The sequence below is a fragment of the Phyllobates terribilis genome, unplaced genomic scaffold (assembly GCF_046119375.1).
Source record: "Phyllobates terribilis strain yellow unplaced genomic scaffold, ASM4611937v1 Scaffold_1__5_contigs__length_1240528914, whole genome shotgun sequence".
Lineage (NCBI taxonomy): Eukaryota > Metazoa > Chordata > Amphibia > Anura > Dendrobatidae > Phyllobates > Phyllobates terribilis.
The window spans coordinates 762329100-762346683 of NW_027362761.1; positions in this window are offsets into that span (position 1 = coordinate 762329100).

The following is a 17584-nucleotide window of genomic DNA, read 5'->3' on the forward strand; positions in this document are numbered from 1 at the left end:
GCTGCAATGAAACAAAGAGTGAAAAATTTAAAGGGGTCTGAATATTTTCCGTATCCACTGTAAGTATCTTATATATCAACGTTCATAAAAATCTGATCAATTAAAATTAATCTGTTTGCTTAACTATGTCATGAATAGAAAAAACAATAAAAACTCTAGAACTTAATTTTCTTGATCACTTCATCTACCTTATAAAGTAAGCTCACTGTCCAAAAAACAAGCACTTACCCCATCAATAGAAAAATAAAACTGTTATGGGTCTCACCCACTTGGACTTAACTTTTTTTTAACTCATTAGGTGCAAAATACAATGATTGGTAATATCTCTGCAATGTAGTAGCGAAATAAAAAACAACAACATTTTATTCCGCACTGTAGTCACTATTACATCATGTGTCCAGTTGAGCAAAGGTGTATTTAGGGGAGGGTAGGAGCAGGGGGCACCATCAGGACGCCTGATACAGCGGTCAGAGGTGTCTCCCCGACGGTTGCATTTTGCCTCCCCCGGACTGGGAGATGGCCGTTCTCTGCGCCAGTTTGACAGCCAGCTCAGGAAAAGTGCAGCATGCTGGCTCCCAGTGATCAATTGTACTCTCATCTTTCAGAGGCGAGTACAATTGAAGCCCTGACCGCAGCAGCGTGATCACGTCATTTGATCACACTGCTGACGTCACTCGCTGGCACTGCAGAGGTGAGAAGGACATTGGTGGTAAGTGCTCCAGTGGAGCTGAAGACACTGATGATTTATTCTAATGAGGGCGTGCAGTAAGATTTGAGGACACAGTTTGGGCAACGAGGAAGGGGTGGGTGTGGACACAATATAGGGGGGAATAGAAAATTTGAGGACACAGTTTGGGGAAGAGGAAGGTATGGGTGTGGACACAATATGGTGGTAATAGTAAAATTTGAGGATACAGTTTGGCAAACGAGTAAGTGATGGGCGTGGACACAATATGGGGAAGGAGTAGTGGGAGAAATTTGAGGACACAGTATGAGAAGCAATGGAGGAGATGGGGGACATGTATGAGGAAACAGTATGAGGGGGGCATGGGTTCAAACAGCATGGTGGGTTTGGGGGATGGGTACAGACACAGTATGGGGATTGAGAGAGGGGATGAGTGCAGACACAGCATGGTGAGAAGGGGGATGGGTGCGTACAGAGTATGAGAGCGAGGGGAAGAATGTATACGGACACAGTATAGGGAGCTAGGGTGGTGGGATGGGTGCAGACACAGTATGGTGAGTTGGGGGATGTGTGAGGAGGCAGTATAGAGAGCGAGGAAGTAAATATATGAGGAGACAGTGTGGTTATCAGGGGAGATGTGAGAGGAGACAGTATGAAGAGGGAGGGGGAAATATGTGAGGGGACTATTGAGGGGAATAGCGTGAGGAGACAGCATGGGGGGGAAATGTGAGTGGGCACAAAATACATACTGAGTAGCGTGGGGAGTAGCATGGGGGGACAGTATAAGGGCATAGCCAGGAAGGGACAGTATACCAAGGAGGGGGGAGTGTGATGAGGTGTAGAGACTGGGTCCTATAGGGGGCACACAGTGCGAGAGGATAGTGTGAAGAGGGGGGGTAGTATGGAAAGGAGAAGGCAGTGTGAAAGGAATGTACCATAAGAGGGACAGTGTGTGGGTCATATTTTGTTCAGGGAATATAGTGAGGGGAAATTATTTATTCAGGGGATCAGCGTAAGGCAGATATTTTTATTTATTCAGGAGCATTATAATGACACTGCTATTTTTAAGGGTATCATGGGGGAATGTGTTGCACAAGGCCGGAGAAGATGGAAGTCTGCACAGACAAACTGTGGCTGTGAAAAGTCATCATGGCGTCTGGAAAAGATGAAGAAAAGAAAGAGAACAACTCCAAATCAGAGACGACGCCATGTATAAGGTACCTGGATGTAAAAAAAAATTTATGATACTGACTTATTCTCATATTTTTATTTATGTTAAAAGCATCCAAGGGTTTGTACAAGTTTGTGATGAGTCTGCAGTCATTGACTGCCGGGCATGCACGCTTTGCTTCATCCCTGCCCTGTCTACCTGTGCTCTGCGCTGCAGGTTTCTGTTGTGCTGGCGCCGGGGAGTCACTGTCACTTTCCGACTGCCAGTACTCCAAGTCTGCACAGAGGTACATAGAACTATCACCGACGACTCTCTGGAGAAACAGAGTTTTTAACTACCAAGCAAGGGTGTGTCAATCAGCAGCAGAAGGTGGAAGTCGCTGCTGGGTCCTAAAGTGAGAAGGATATAACTATACTACAGAGATGAGAAGATCAAGAAGGCGTCTGCAATGCCAAGCGCAGTGACCTTCTACAGCCGGATCCAGAGCGACTGTCTGTCACACCTGACACACCCGTGACACCAGCCCTGTTATGAGTCACCGGAAATGAGGTATGTGGGCGTGACTTGTGTTAATAGAATCAAATACCGAACTATGATCAGTATCAGTCCTGGGAGACACAGTGCGCTGTGGTTCTGTACCGTTACCCCAAAAACAAAGAGCTCCCCTTCATAAGAGACAGAACCAACCCTGTGACATCAGGTTCAATACTTTTCGTCCATTTATTTTTTTATTTTATGCAATTGTGTATAATGTATTGTTTTGTCCATTTTGTAATCCCTTTGTATATTTTTATAAACATTGGCTACTTTTCGGATTGAATATATAAAACTTAATAGCTCCGTTCCTCTTGCTCTATAAACTGCACTCCTGAAGCAATATGCTATCTGTAATGGATGTCCAATCGGCCTGTATAAATGATTGGTGGTGGCAGGTAGTTCCTTTTGTTATTGTGGAGTTATGCAGTGACTGTACCGGGGTATATATTATGTATATATATTAGTACATACACGTCCGATTCCATATGTATTGGAATATATATATATATATATATATATATATATATATATATATATATATATATTCCATGCATTGAAGTCGGACGTGTATATACTAGACGCTCACTGTGAGATCCCCAATAACTGGCCTATTAGTGAAAACAGCAGTGGCTTCAATCGTCAGGTCAATTGTGTAATTGTCCTGACGATTGGAGGCAGCGGTGTGTTGTTCCCTGACATATTAGTGGCAGCAGTGGAATCTGCATGATCTCCTGGCTGTTATCCTTGACAAATTGTTGGCAAGTGGTGGGATGTGCATGATCTCTCAGCTGCTCTCCCTGACATATGTACAGGTGCATCTCACTAAATTAGAATATCATCAAGAAGTTAATTTATTTCAGTTCTTCAATACAAAAAGTGAAACTCACATATTATATATAGTCATTACAAATAGAGTGATCTGTTTCAAGTGTTTATTTCTGGTTAATGTTGATGATTACGGCTTACAGCCAATGAAAACACAACAGTCATTATCTCAGTAAATTAAATTAATTATAAAAAAACACCTGCAAAGGCTTCCTAAGCATTTAAAAAGGTCCTTTAGTCTGTTTCAGTAGGCTCCACAATCATAGGAAAGATTGCTGACTTGACAGATGTCCAGAAGGCAGTAATTGACACACTCCACAAGGTCCCAGAGTTCCAATTTTCATCTGGAAATCAAGGCCCCAGAGTATGGAGGAAGAGTGGAGAGGCACACAATCCAAGCTGCTTGAGGTCTAGTGTGAAGTTTCCACAATCAGTGATGGTTTGGGGAGCCATGTCATCTGCTGGTGTAGGTCCACTGTGTTTTATCAAGACCAAAGTCAGTGCAGCCGTCTACCAGGAAATTTTAGAGCACTTCATGCTTCCCTCTGCCGACAAGCTTTTTGGAGATGGAAATTTCATTCTCCAGCAGGACTTGGCACCTGTCCATACTGCCAAAAGTACCAATACCTGGTTTAAAAACAACAGTATGACTGTGCTTGATTGGCTAGCAAACTCGCCTAACCTTAACCCCATAGACTCTATGGGGTATTGTCAAGAGGAAGATGAGAGACACCAGACCCAACAATGCAGACGAGCTGAAGGCTGCTATCAAAGCAACCTGGGCTTCCATAACACCTCAGCAGTGCCACAGGCTGATCGCCTCCATGCCACGCCGCATTGATGCAGTAATTGATGCAAAAGGAGTCCCGACCAAGTATTGAGCGCATTTACTGAACATACATTTCAGTAGGCCAACATTTCGGATTTTAAAAACATTTTTCAAGCTATTGTTCTAAAGTATTCTAATTTACTGAGATAATGACTTTTGTGTTTTTGTGTATGTATGTGGACACACACGCAGATTCATGTAATATTCTATTTCTAAAAAAAATAACTGCAGATGTGCAAATGGTGTCCAATGTCCATACATGGTGCTTTTCCTTTCCAGTCCGAGATGCTTTGTCACTATTATTGGGGGTTTCTCTGTTGCAACAGTGGCTCATATGTGGACTGGCATTAGTGAGGAATGCCTCTATACATTGAGCGAATGGTGAGGTTGTATGTATGAAAGCTTTGTTGGAGATAAAGCTCGTAAGTCCACTTATGAAAACGATATCCTTTATTTCTGATCCATAAAAAACAGTTCTGTCAGCTCATACAGACATGCCTGACGCGTTTCTGGCGTTGATGGCCGCCCTTAATCATAGAGATCTCTGTGACTAAGGGAAGCCAGCAATGCCGGAAATGCGTCAGACATGTCTGTATAAGCCAACAGAACTGTTTTTTATGAACCTGAAATAAAGTATATGTGGCACCCCAGGGGTCTGGTTTCCACAGTAACAGCAATGTTATGTCTGAGAGCAGGTGGGAGGTCTCTTGGTCAGGGATCCTGTGCATGCCACACCTCCTGCCCAGTCCTGGGAGGGGAAGAACTTCCCCTATATAAACCTAGGGCTGAGGCAGGGTTAGTGAGTAGAGAAGAAGTAGAGACAGAGAAGAGAAGCAGATATAGGAAAAGAACATCAGGAGCTCTGTGGGAGCAGTGCTATAAGGAGTCAGGGGCTGGCAGCTGCAGAGCTCGCCCTGACTGAGAAGCTATCACCGGACCCGGAGTCCGAGGCTGTGGGGACTAATCTTTACCCAGCAGCAGAAACCGCCCGGCAGGGGATTTCAGGTCCTCTGGCCAAGAAACCCGAAGGCACGGTCACACGCATGGGACCAGCACCGCCGTCGTGGAGCGGACGCCACTAGAAGGCCCCGAGTCACCGGCCATACGGGTGAGCACCACACGGTACACTCAGGGACGTGGGCTACTTATACCCGCCTCTAGCAAGGTAGCCAGAAGAGTACAGTCAGTTTGGGAGGCCTACAACTCCGCCTGGCCAGGGGAGATCCCATCTGCTCAAGGACTGACCAGGCCCCGATCGCTAGCCAGTACTCCGGGAGGGTCTATCTTTATCACCAGTAAAGACCCTGAATTACACCGCATCGTCTCTGAGTGATTCCTGCTACCCCATCATCCACGTCGGCTGCCCTGAGGCCATACCCCTCCCGTTGGGGGTGATACTATCACGCTGCACAATCCTACCACCGGCCTCAGCGGTCTGCCCTGCAGCGGCAGCTCCTTCGCTGCATTCAACGGGTGGCGTAGTCGTCCAACATCTACCGCTAATACAGCGCCACTTAGTCTGACTCCCTGGGCACGGACCGGGTCACCGCCACGAGACTACAACCCTCAACAGATCCGGCTCCGGGTAAGCTCCCGCGTGCGCAACGCTGCGCGACACAGGCCCAGGGGTGCGTCAACTTTTGGCGTAGTCGGCAGGATCTCGTGCCCGCAACCACCGGGTACTGCGTGCCTGAAAAAGACTGTTCAAACTTACCAGTGGTGAAGATTCCCGCCATCCGGCGCCATCTTCTGTCTTCTTCCCGCCATCCGCAAAGTTTTCCCGCCATCCGGCGCCATCTTCTGCCTTCTTCCCGCCATCCGTGGAGTTTTCCCGCCGTTGGACGCCATCTTGAAGACGCCGCGCGGGAAGAAGAGGGGCGTGGACTCCGAAAGCGCGCGAGAACTGAAGCCCCGCCTCACGTCCGGACGTTGCGTAAGGTCCTGGAAGGAGCCCAGCAGACGCCGACGTTACAGGAGCGCGACGGAAGGTCCTCAACCCTGACGATCCACTGCGGAGCCGCGGCCTACGGAAGAGGATCATCGCAAGGTAGGCCACGGTCCACTAGGGGGGAGGAAGATGTCGGATACGGAGGAGAGCTTCACTGCCTCAACCCCCGCCAGCGCCACCGCTGCTGCAGTCATGCCTTTCACCATGCCCTATATCCCGGGGGCAGCCTGGCTACCCCAGTACTCAGGGGAGTCACATACCCTGCATGACTTTAGAGAAAAGCTGGATAGCCTCTTCCAGGTGTATCCCCTCACAGAGGAGCAAAAAGTGAGCATCCTGGTGGCCCAATTAACCGGGGCAGCCCAAAGGGAGGTAAAGTCCTGGCCACCTGGGAGGAGGACTGTCGCAGAGATACTAACCCGGCTGAGGGACACCTTTGATACCCGCACCTCAGCCGAGATCAAGCTTAGATTCTACGGGTGCAAACAGCGGGCACATGAGAGTATAAGGGACTATGCCCTGAACCTACAAGAGGCCCTGAGAGCCATTAAGCAGACCGACCCTGACGGCGTGGGAGACGAGGACAGGCTGTTGACTGAACAATTTATAGAGGGTTTATATTGCAATGCCCACCGAACCCAGTTGCGGGCAATGGCCTTACAGGACCCTCATCTGGGATTTGCACAGTTCAAGGACAGAGCCATCTGGGTGCTCCGAGAACCGGCACCAGGTGGCGTTGTGACCCACAGACGCCCCACTACCACTTACCACCAGGAGGCGGCACCCTTGTCGGCAGGGCCTGTGGGAGCTGATGCGCAGGCTTTGAACAATGACCCGGCTCCAGACCTGCACCATCAGGTCCAAGAGCTAGCTAAAAGCGTTGCCGCGCTAACCCGAACTGTGCAGTCTTTACAGGTTTCCACTCCAGGGAAGATCCAGCTGGCATCCGGACCGGAGGACATCCCGTGGCGTCGACCAAGGAGGACCCCACCGGCCAGAGGAAGACCCAGCGACCGATACAACGAGGACGGACAACCCATCTGCCGCCGCTGCAATCAACCCGGACATATGGCAAGGTACTGTCCTTTAAACTGGCACAACCTGGGGTAGAGGGCCAAACCCCAGGAAAAAGATCATCAGGCCCATCGAACTGGCGCGACAAATATGTGGGAGGACGTCCAGTCTTGCCCGTGGTACTGGATGGCATCCCCATGAGTGCCCTACTGGACACCGGGTCACAGGTTACCACTATCCCGTACGTGCTCTTCAAGCAGTACTGGAATGACTCGGATATCACCCGCTACCCTGACGACGACTTGAGTATCATCACCAGCAATGGTCAGCCCGTGCCACAGATTGGATTTAAAGAGGTGAGCATTAAAATCGGTAGAGTCGAACTGGCAGCACAGGGACTGATCATTGTAGACATTGACAAACACGAGAGTCACCCAAAGATAACTCTAGGAACTAATGTAATTGAAAATTGTCTTGCAGAGGTGATTTTCCTTTTACAACAGGTTGCCAAGAACGCCAGCTCCGGCCAGCAGCGAGTGCTCCAGAAAGAGATCCGGGCACTGATGCGATGGCAACAGATAGAACTCTCCGGTGGTGAGATTGGTAGCGTAAGAATGTGTGACCCTTTCCCTATTGCCATGCCCCCAAAAAGTGAAATGATGATTTGGTGCCGGGCAGCTATTGGTCTGAGAGGTAGAGATTACCAGGCAATGGTAGAACCAGTTTACTCAGACAGTAGGCCCACCATTTTCACAGCACGGGGGGTGGTCAATGTACGCCATGGGAGGGTGCCCGTTCGCATAATAAATATCGGGAAGAGGGAAGTGTACCTGCCCCGGTATGCCACGCTAGCCAAATTGTATACCATCAATCAAAATTCCATACAGTCCGTAGAACCCTTGCCTCCATCTTCCCCGGAGGAAGGTAACGGCTCTAAGGAAACAATGGAGGACTGGTGTCAGCAACTACATTTGGGTACTGACTCCACTCCCTCACACCAGAAACAGGGAGTATATCGGGTGGTTCAAGAGTACGAGAGAGTGTTTAGTAAACACCCGTTAGACTTCGGGCGAGTCAAGGGGGTAGAGCACCACATCCCCACGGGAGACCATCTTCCTATAAAAGAGAGGTATCGACCCGTACCCCCTGCACACTACCAACACGCCAAGGGGATGCTTAGGGACATGAAGGAGGCTGGGGTGATCAGGGATAGCTGTAGCCCCTGGGCAGCTCCACTAGTCTTAGTCAAAAAGCAAGACAACACCATGAGGATGTGTGTAGATTACCGGAAAATTAACCGTATCACACACAAGGATGCGTACCCCTTACCAAGGATAGAGGAGTCTTTGGCTGCTTTAAGATCTGCTAACTTCTTCTCTACCTTGGATCTCACTAGCGGGTACTGGCAGGTTCCTGTAGCAGAGGCGGACCGGGAGAAGACCGCATTCACCACCCCGATGGGACTTAGCGAGTTTACCTGTATGCCGTTCGGACTCTGCAACGCACCGGGAACCTTCCAACGATTAATGGAGTGCTGTCTGGGCCACAGAAACTTCGAGACGGTCCTGTTGTACCTGGACGATGTCATCGTATATTCCAAGACTTATGAGGACCACCTGAAACACCTGGCGGAAGTGTTCGAAGCTCTGGCAAGCTACGGCTTAAAGGTAAAACCCTCCAAGTGTCACCTCTTGAAACCAAAGGTGCAGTACCTGGGACACGTGGTGAGCGCTGACGGAGTGGCTCCCGACCCTGATAAGATCACCGCAATTAAGGAATGGCCAAGTCCCTCCAGTGTAAAGGAAGTGCGGCAGTTCCTCGGGTTGGTAGGCTATTACCGCAGATTCATCCCCGGTTTCACCAAAAAGGCAGCTCCTATGCAGGACCTCCTGATAGGCCAGTCCCGGAAGGCCAAGAACCAGAAGCCGCCCTTCAAATGGGAGAAGTTAGAAGAAGAGTCCTTCCGCCAGCTGAAGATGGCCCTCACGGGGGATGAAATCCTGGCGTACCCTGATTACAGCCAGCCCTTTATCCTCTACACCGACGCAAGTAACATCGGGCTAGGAGCCGTACTGTCCCAGATCCAGCAGGGGAAAGAACGAGTAATCGCTTACGCTAGCCGAAAACTGCGATCCACCGAAAGAAACCCTGAGAATTACAGCTCATTTAAGCTAGAGTTCCTGGCAGTGGTGTGGGCAGTCACCGAACGCTTTAAGCACTACCTCGCTTCTTCCCGGTTCACCGTGTACACGGATAACAACCCGTTGACACACCTGGACACGGCAAGACTCGGTGCCCTAGAGCAGAGATGGATGGCCCGTCTGTCCAACTACGAGTTCACAATCAAATACCGGGCAGGACGCTCCAATACCAACGCGGACGCCCTGTCCAGGATGCCAAACCTACCGGACGTAGGAGAAGATCCAGAGGGACTGGAAGAAGTCGAACTCCCCGCGTTCCACCGTCATGGGACTATCCAGTATTCCCATCGGGTAAGGAGTAAGCAAGCCGCTACGTTTAACCCCTTGCCTCACTACAACTGGGAGGAAACGCAAGACAGTGACCCTGCCGTCCGGCTGGTGAAGGAGATGCTGACTCGGCCAGAGGCTCACCTTGACCCAGACGCTCCGGAGGAAGCCAAGCAACTGTGGGCTGAGAAGAGTCGACTGTTCCTTTACAAGGGGAAGTTGTGCCGCAGAATGGTTAACTCCCGGATGCATGAACTAATCTGGCAAGTAGTGGTGCCACGGAGAGACGCAGCCATGGTGATGGAAGCATACCACGACGGGGCGGGACACTTCGGATGGAAGAAGCTGGAGTTCCTGCTGCGTGGGCGGTTCCACTGGGTAGGCATGAGGGGAACCATCGAGAGGTGGTGCAGAGACTGTGGCCCGTGCAACCTAAGAAGGAAGGACCGTGCCAGCCAGAAGACTCCCCTGCAGTCCATCGTCACCCGGCAGCCGTTGGAACTGGTAGCCTTGGATCATGTAAAACTGACCCCAAGCAGAAGTGGCTACGTCTACGCGTTAACCATTGTGGATCATTACTCCTGGTTCTTGGTTGTCGTCCCCGTTAAGGACTTAACGGCTCAAACAGCAGCTAGAGCCTTCCAGCAGCACTTCTGCCGCCCACACGGGTACCCGGACCAAGTGCTGACGGACCAGGGACCTGCCTTTGAAGCGGAGGTCTTCCAGGAATTCTGCAATCTGCATGGCTGCCGGAAGATAAGGACGACACCCTATCATCCGCAAACTAATGGACTTTGTGAGAAAATGAACCAGGTGGTAATGGATCTCCTGAAAACGTTGCCCCTGGAAGAACGCAGTCTGTGGCCTGAGAAGCTGCCCGATCTGGTGGACCTATACAACCACATCCCGGTAGGTTCCACCAACTGTACCCCGGCTTACCTAATGAGGGCGAGACCTGGTAAGTTACCTGTTGACCTGGAAATGGGAGTCCTGACACCCGAGGACACTTCACCAGAGGCAGACTGGGACACAGAGAGGCAGCAGCAGTACCGGAAAGTACAGGAGAGCGTGGAGCGAAGTCTCTGTCAGGCTAGGGAAAGACAAGAGAAAACTTACAACCAGTATGCTCCCGCTGTTCCCCTGGTACCCGGAGAGCAGGTCTTGAAGAGGAAAAGACGGCTCCACAAGTTGGACGACCAGTGGGAGAAGGACCCGTACACCGTACTGCCCTCAAGCCACGAGAACCCGAAAGTCTGTACCATCAGTAAAGACGGAGGGGAGACCATAGCCATTGTATCCCGGGATCACCTGAATTAGTGTCCTGAACAGCTACGGAACCCTGAAGAGGAACAAGAAGACCATCGATCCGTAGAGGAAAGGGAAGATATGGTTAGTACTGTGCTCGGAGACTTCCCTCGGTCCTGGACTCAAGTCAATGGTGCAGTTGTGGTACCCGTCCTCACGTTCCTCCAACCAGCATCCCAAGTGCCTACGGAGCAACAGGTAGAGCTGGAAGAGCAGCCGGTCCAGGAGGCAGAAGACTCCACACAAGCAGAACAGGAGGATCAACCCTCTGCTTATAGTGAGCCTGCCGTACCCCTAGTGAGCCAAAGAGCCGGTAGACCGCTGCCCAGTTTACCCTTGACAGCTCCTACACCCTGTAGTTCAGGGCTAGACAGTCAGCTCCGTAGGTCCACTAGGGCCACTAGAGGCCAGTTACCCGCACGTTGGAGGATTTGAAGTGTATAAACTGTTTTATTTGTGGTTACCTGTTTTTCTTGTTGCTTGTGTATAATTATGTGTTTCTAGTTATTTATAGGAGTCCTTGGTGGATTTACCGGGAATCCTTGTACATGGTTGGAGCGTAACCTAGGAATGGACTAAAGACTGTTAAGGACTCGGGGCAGGACAGACCCCTACCTGGTTACGTCTCCCTGTTTTGGTGAAATGGACACCTTGCTTTTCTTCAAAAACTGCACCCGGTTGCGGACACGCCGTAACCATCTTTATGTGTTTTTCTTATTGTATTATTATTGTTTATACCTTGTTATGTTTTTCTAAAAATATGTTTAGTCCCGGAGTACTAAATTTCACTAGGGGGGAATGTGGCACCCCAGGGGTCTGGTTTCCACAGTAACAGCAATGTTATGTCTGAGAGCAGGTGGGAGGTCTCTTGGTCAGGGATCCTGTGCATGCCACACCTCCTGCCCAGTCCTGGGAGGGGAAGAACTTCCCCTATATAAACCTAGGGCTGAGGCAGGGTTAGTGAGTAGAGAAGAAGTAGAGACAGAGAAGAGAAGCAGATATAGGAAAAGAACATCAGGAGCTCTGTGGGAGCAGTGCTATAAGGAGTCAGGGGCTGGCAGCTGCAGAGCTCGCCCTGACTGAGAAGCTATCACCGGACCCGGAGTCCGAGGCTGTGGGGACTAATCTTTACCCAGCAGCAGAAACCGCCCGGCAGGGGATTTCAGGTCCTCTGGCCAAGAAACCCGAAGGCACGGTCACACGCGTGGGACCAGCACCGCCGTCGTGGAGCGGACGCCACTAGAAGGCCCCGAGTCACCGGCCATACGGGTGAGCACCACACGGTACACTCAGGGACGTGGGCTACTTATACCCGCCTCTAGCAAGGTAGCCAGAAGAGTACAGTCAGTTTGGGAGGCCTACAACTCCGCCTGGCCAGGGGAGATCCCATCTGCTCAAGGACTGACCAGGCCCTGATCGCTAGCCAGTACTCCGGGAGGGTCTATCTTTATCACCAGTAAAGACCCTGAATTACACCGCATCGTCTCTGAGTGATTCCTGCTACCCCATCATCCACGTCGGCTGCCCTGAGGCCATACCCCTCCCGTTGGGGGTGATACTATCACGCTGCACAATCCTACCACCGGCCTCAGCGGTCTGCCCTGCAGCGGCAGCTCCTTCGCTGCATTCAACGGGTGGCGTAGTCGTCCAACATCTACCGCTAATACAGCGCCACTTAGTCTGACTCCCTGGGCACGGACCGGGTCACCGCCACGAGACTACAACCCTCAACAGATCCGGCTCCGGGTAAGCTCCCGGGTGCGCAACGCTGCGCGACACAGGCCCAGGGGTGCGTCATATATAGTTTTTATAAGTGGACGTACCTGCTTTTTCTACTAAAAATCATGCATGTTACTGCCGGGCAGCAGTCTGAAGCAGGTCCCACATGTGATGAGACACTATACTACATTTGATGTGGGTGAATTCATTCCTTTTCACTTTGTTTTCTCTTTGGAGGTTGTATGTACTTGACATGTACACAGTGTTGGACGGGTCCACCAGAGAGCCAGATAATCCTCAGGTGGGCCCTGGCTTCTCCTTCAGGAGAGTTCATAGCGCAAACCTTGCAGCTGCTTTAGGGCTCTTGAGTGGGGGAGAAAGGTGGGCCCTCAGAATCAAATCCTTTACTGGGCCCAATGTTCTTCAGTCTGACACTGCATGTACATATGATAGATGATCAGGTCAGTGGCTTAGGGAGAAGGATACCTATATTTTAAAGTCTTCAGGAATATAAGGACTAAATAAGGTATATATGTACTGTATATAAAAGAATTCAGGCAGCACTGCAAAGTACAGAGCAAAAAAAGTAAGGCCAGGGTCACACGAGTGATGATTCTCTCATGTAAAAGAATCGGTTCAATTATGCTACTGACACTTGGCTCAAATTCTCATCCGAGTTTGATCCGAGTGTCATCTTAGAGATGAAGATGGAGAACTTAATTTCCCTATCTTCTCCATTGTCTGAGGCCGTGGATGTTGTACTGTACTCAGATGACATCCAAGTGCAGTCCGATGTTTCACACACATCCATAGACTTGAGTGGGTGCATGTGATCCGAATTTCAGAATGAAGGCTCATTCCCACTTGCGATGCAATCGGACGAGTGCAATCCGATAAAAAAAATCACATTGCACTCGTCCCAATGTTACCCTATGGTGCACCTCACATCTGCGATTATTTTCTCATGCCAATTCAGCTGCTTGACTCTGGAGGGACATGTGTGCTGGAGAGAGTCTTCGGGAGATGACGGTCGTGGCCACATCCATTGAGGTCCCTTAACAACACTAAAAAGAAGAAAAAAAGAGAGAAAAAGAGATAAGTAGACTGATACTATGGACTTTATAGGACTCCCTTAGCTCGGCTATCATATTACTACTGTCGAGCCCCTTTTTTTTTTTTTTCATACATACTCCCATACAACACACCATCATTACTACACCATTCACATTATATCATACACACATTTTGCTTTGATATGTATCATTTTGACACTTTCACCATATAATTCATACACATTTACACCTAGATTCACTATTTATCATTTTGTATTGTTTTTATTCACCACACTCATTCACACACCTTTTATCATACCTAATTCACACAATTGAACCACTGATTATATATTTTTTCTAATAAAAAGTTCACTTTATTAATTGCCACAGCTATTTTTCAATTATAACCATTTTAAAATCACATACCACTTAATTGGGGAGAATATTTAGAGGCTTAGATAACGTTATACAACTTCGGTGCCTTGATACGCCCCTTTTAAACTCTGCTACCACCATATGGGGATTCCCAACAGAGAGTGCGCATGCGCGCGTGAACGGACCCGTCTGACTTCCGGTCCTGCGCAATAGACACTGCATGGGTTCCATCGCATGTGTGTCAGGCGCAATGGTTCCGGAAGTCCCTTTCGCTCACAGGGTACCCAGTAACTGATGCATGCGCCGTAACCACTCTGATTGACTGAATAAACTACGCACAGCTGGTGAGAACAATATATAAACGGTACACTCTAAATACTAACTAACGCCCCCTATTGAAGAAGCCCAAGGCGAAACGGCGTCGTCAGGGTTGACCATAGTCTCATCCATAGTAGCTAGGCATTGAGATATGTAAGTACCCTTATTTAATCACTTTGTCTCCTATATGTGAACTTTAACTGACTTTGCCTTTATAAATACAGCATCTTAACTAGGAGATGGTTAATTTCTGTCAGTTTTATTCCACTATGCTAGTTTTTTGACATTACCTGGTCTGAAAGATGCCTTAACCATGAAATGAACTATTTGCACTTGCACTTTATTGGTTTTCCTGAATAAAGGGATCTAATTCATATTAAAAAAGGAATACATCTATTCAGCACATTATTATCAGGGGATAATTGTAATATAAGTGGAGTAGGAGTATATATATTTTTTTGCCATGATATACTGTAACAATAGAAGCTTATGATTTAACTATGTGATCTTGAAAGTACCTGTTTTTTATATATATTTTTTTAAAAAATTTTTAAAAAATTAATTAATTTTAAACAATTATTTCTACAGTATATCTTCCTTAAAACCGAGCGGATTTTGCTTGAGTTTGCTTATGGGTGTGCGTGAAACATCGCACTGTACTCGGATATCACCCAAGTGTAGTTCGATTCCCGCTGACGCCGGCAACAGAGGAGTTGCAGAAATTAATTTCCCTGTCTCCTCCGCACCTGTGCTGTGATCCTTTCTGTGCAAAAGCTGGAGCCGAGTGTCACTAGCATATCGCATAGGATGCGATACTCTAGTGGGACCCCGGCCTGACGCACAGCATGCTGTGATTTTTTTCCACAGACCAGTTCGGTCTGTAGAAAAAAATGCAGATCTGCACTGCCCCATAGTGTAACATTGGTCTGAGTGCTATCTGATAAACATCCCATAGCACTCAGCCGTGTTATACGCCAGTGTGACTGAGCCCTAGGAGCCTTTATTACTTTTTTTGCAATACTGTGGAATTCTTGCATATTTCCACATATACTGTGCTTGTGATATGTATACACACACACACATATATATATATTAGTGTTTGTGTGTATATATATATATATATATATATATATATATATATATATATATATATATATATATATATATATATATATATATATATATATATATATGTGTGTGTATATATTGTGGTATAGCGACAAGCTCGGCTGTATGTGTAGCGCCCCGAGGGTTCGGCCGCTACAGGGGTATTGCACCTCAGTCCAGAGGTGTGATATTCCACTCCCGGGTAAGGATGGAGTATGGACCAGGGCTCAGTTAGCTGCATACAGCACACACACCCCATTTCCGAGGGACAGCTCAACGGTGCTCCCACTAGACAGAAGTGCAGGCACGACCGACTATGTCCCTGCCTGGAGTGGGGAGGGGGGCGGAACACCCAGTGCTGTAGGGGCAGATAGGGGTTGGTTCCTGAGCGTAGATGGGAGCTCATTGGTTGCTGGTCGCCTGGGCTCGTGGTCAGAGGGAGGTATAAAAGATGGGCACCATCTTAGAACAGTGTTCAGTCTGTGAGGAGAGGAGAGCTGACAGGGAGCAGCAGCTCAGGCTGAGTGCTGCTCCAGAGGCAGGTGTAGAGAAGAGGCCGGAGCCTGAGAGGAGAAGGAGAAGTGGGCCTGGAGAAGAGGCCAAGGGAAGGAGGAGAAGACAGAACAGGAAAGAAGGAGAAGAGAGAGAGAAACAGAAGGGCTCAGGAACAAGAAGGTGGAAGGGACCCTAAGAACCCACGAGAATCCAGGGTGAAGGGTCAGGCAGATTAAGGGTACCGGATCCCAAGTTGGTGGAGGAGAAACTACCCTCAGCCAAAGACCGGTCGTCGTGATCATATATTGGTGCGACACCTCATCAAACCTGCTAGGAAGGCACCATATAGGACAGCGGAGGACGGGGCCCACGTTTACCCACACAAGTCCGCGGCAGCTGGACAAAAGTGGGTCACTGGTGAGGCAGGCCAGAGAAAGGATTAAAGGGGGTCCTGTGCCATGCTCCTGAACTGCCTGGGAGTTGACCGAGCCCCTCACCTGGTGGACGCAGCACGGCTCGGGCAGTCATTCCCTGCAGAAGTGACTTGGATATTAACCGTGAGTAAAGACCCTGGACTGCAGTACGTTGTCTGTGTGCTTTTTCGCTCCTCCGGCACTACCGGTACTGGGACTCTCACCACCATCACTCCCACCATCCACTACACTGCCCTGGGGCCGCACTCTTCCCGTGGGGAGTCACATCATCCCAGCTGCATACATCATCAGCCCCAGCGGTCTGCCCTGCAGCGGCGGTTCCTAACAACCGCAATCCACGGGTGGCGTAGTCGGACAATATCTAAAACATCTAAAAGACTGCCACTGGTCTGACCACCCTGAGCCACGGAAACGGGTCGCCACTACTACTCCCATCGTCTCCCTATTGCCCGGTTCCGAGTACCCCACGGCCCAGGGGGCGAGTCATATGCGACGGTAAAACACGGGAAACTGTATCTTTAAGTTTTTGGGTTAGTTTATTTAGCAGACATAAACTACCCTGGAGTGCATAAAGAAAACACAGCCCATTCGGCTAAAGAGACAAAACAAAATACAAAAAACTTGCAGCACAGTCTGTATCTAGGCCAAGGTCTGGCCACTCACAATTAGCCACTTCCATGTTCAACACACCCAGTGCTAGCTCCTTCCTGAAGCAAAATTTCCCCAGGCACTGATCAATGCCTGAGTGTCAGGACTGGATATTTAAAGCCCAAACACTCCCCTGATTGGAGGGATGGTGGATAACGTCCCGCCCTGCACTTTCATTATTCACTGAAGACATTCCCTTGTAAATGTGGTTCTATTAACTCTCTCTGCACCTACTTGTGCAGGAGAACTTGCATGTTTTCACATCACTGAGTCTAAGAGTCTCAGCGACACATACCTCCCTCCTGACACACTACCAGTGACTTTATCATATATTCCCCCCCTCTGCCCAAAGCCGGGGGTTTGGCACCTTCACTCACTAGACAGGGAAGTCTGGACAGGGCATCGGCATTAGCATGCAGTTTCCCGGGCCTGTGCTCTACTAAAAAACTAAAGTCCTGGAGGGCCAGGAACCACCTGGTCACTCGGGCATTTTTTCCCACCCTTTCCCTCATCCATCTCAGGGGACCATGGTCTGAGACCAGTCTGAATTTGCGGCCTAACAGGTAGTACCTAAGGGTATCAACCGCCCAGTGTGTGTGTGTGTGTGTGTGTGTATATATGTATATATATATATATATATTAGTGTGTGTGTAT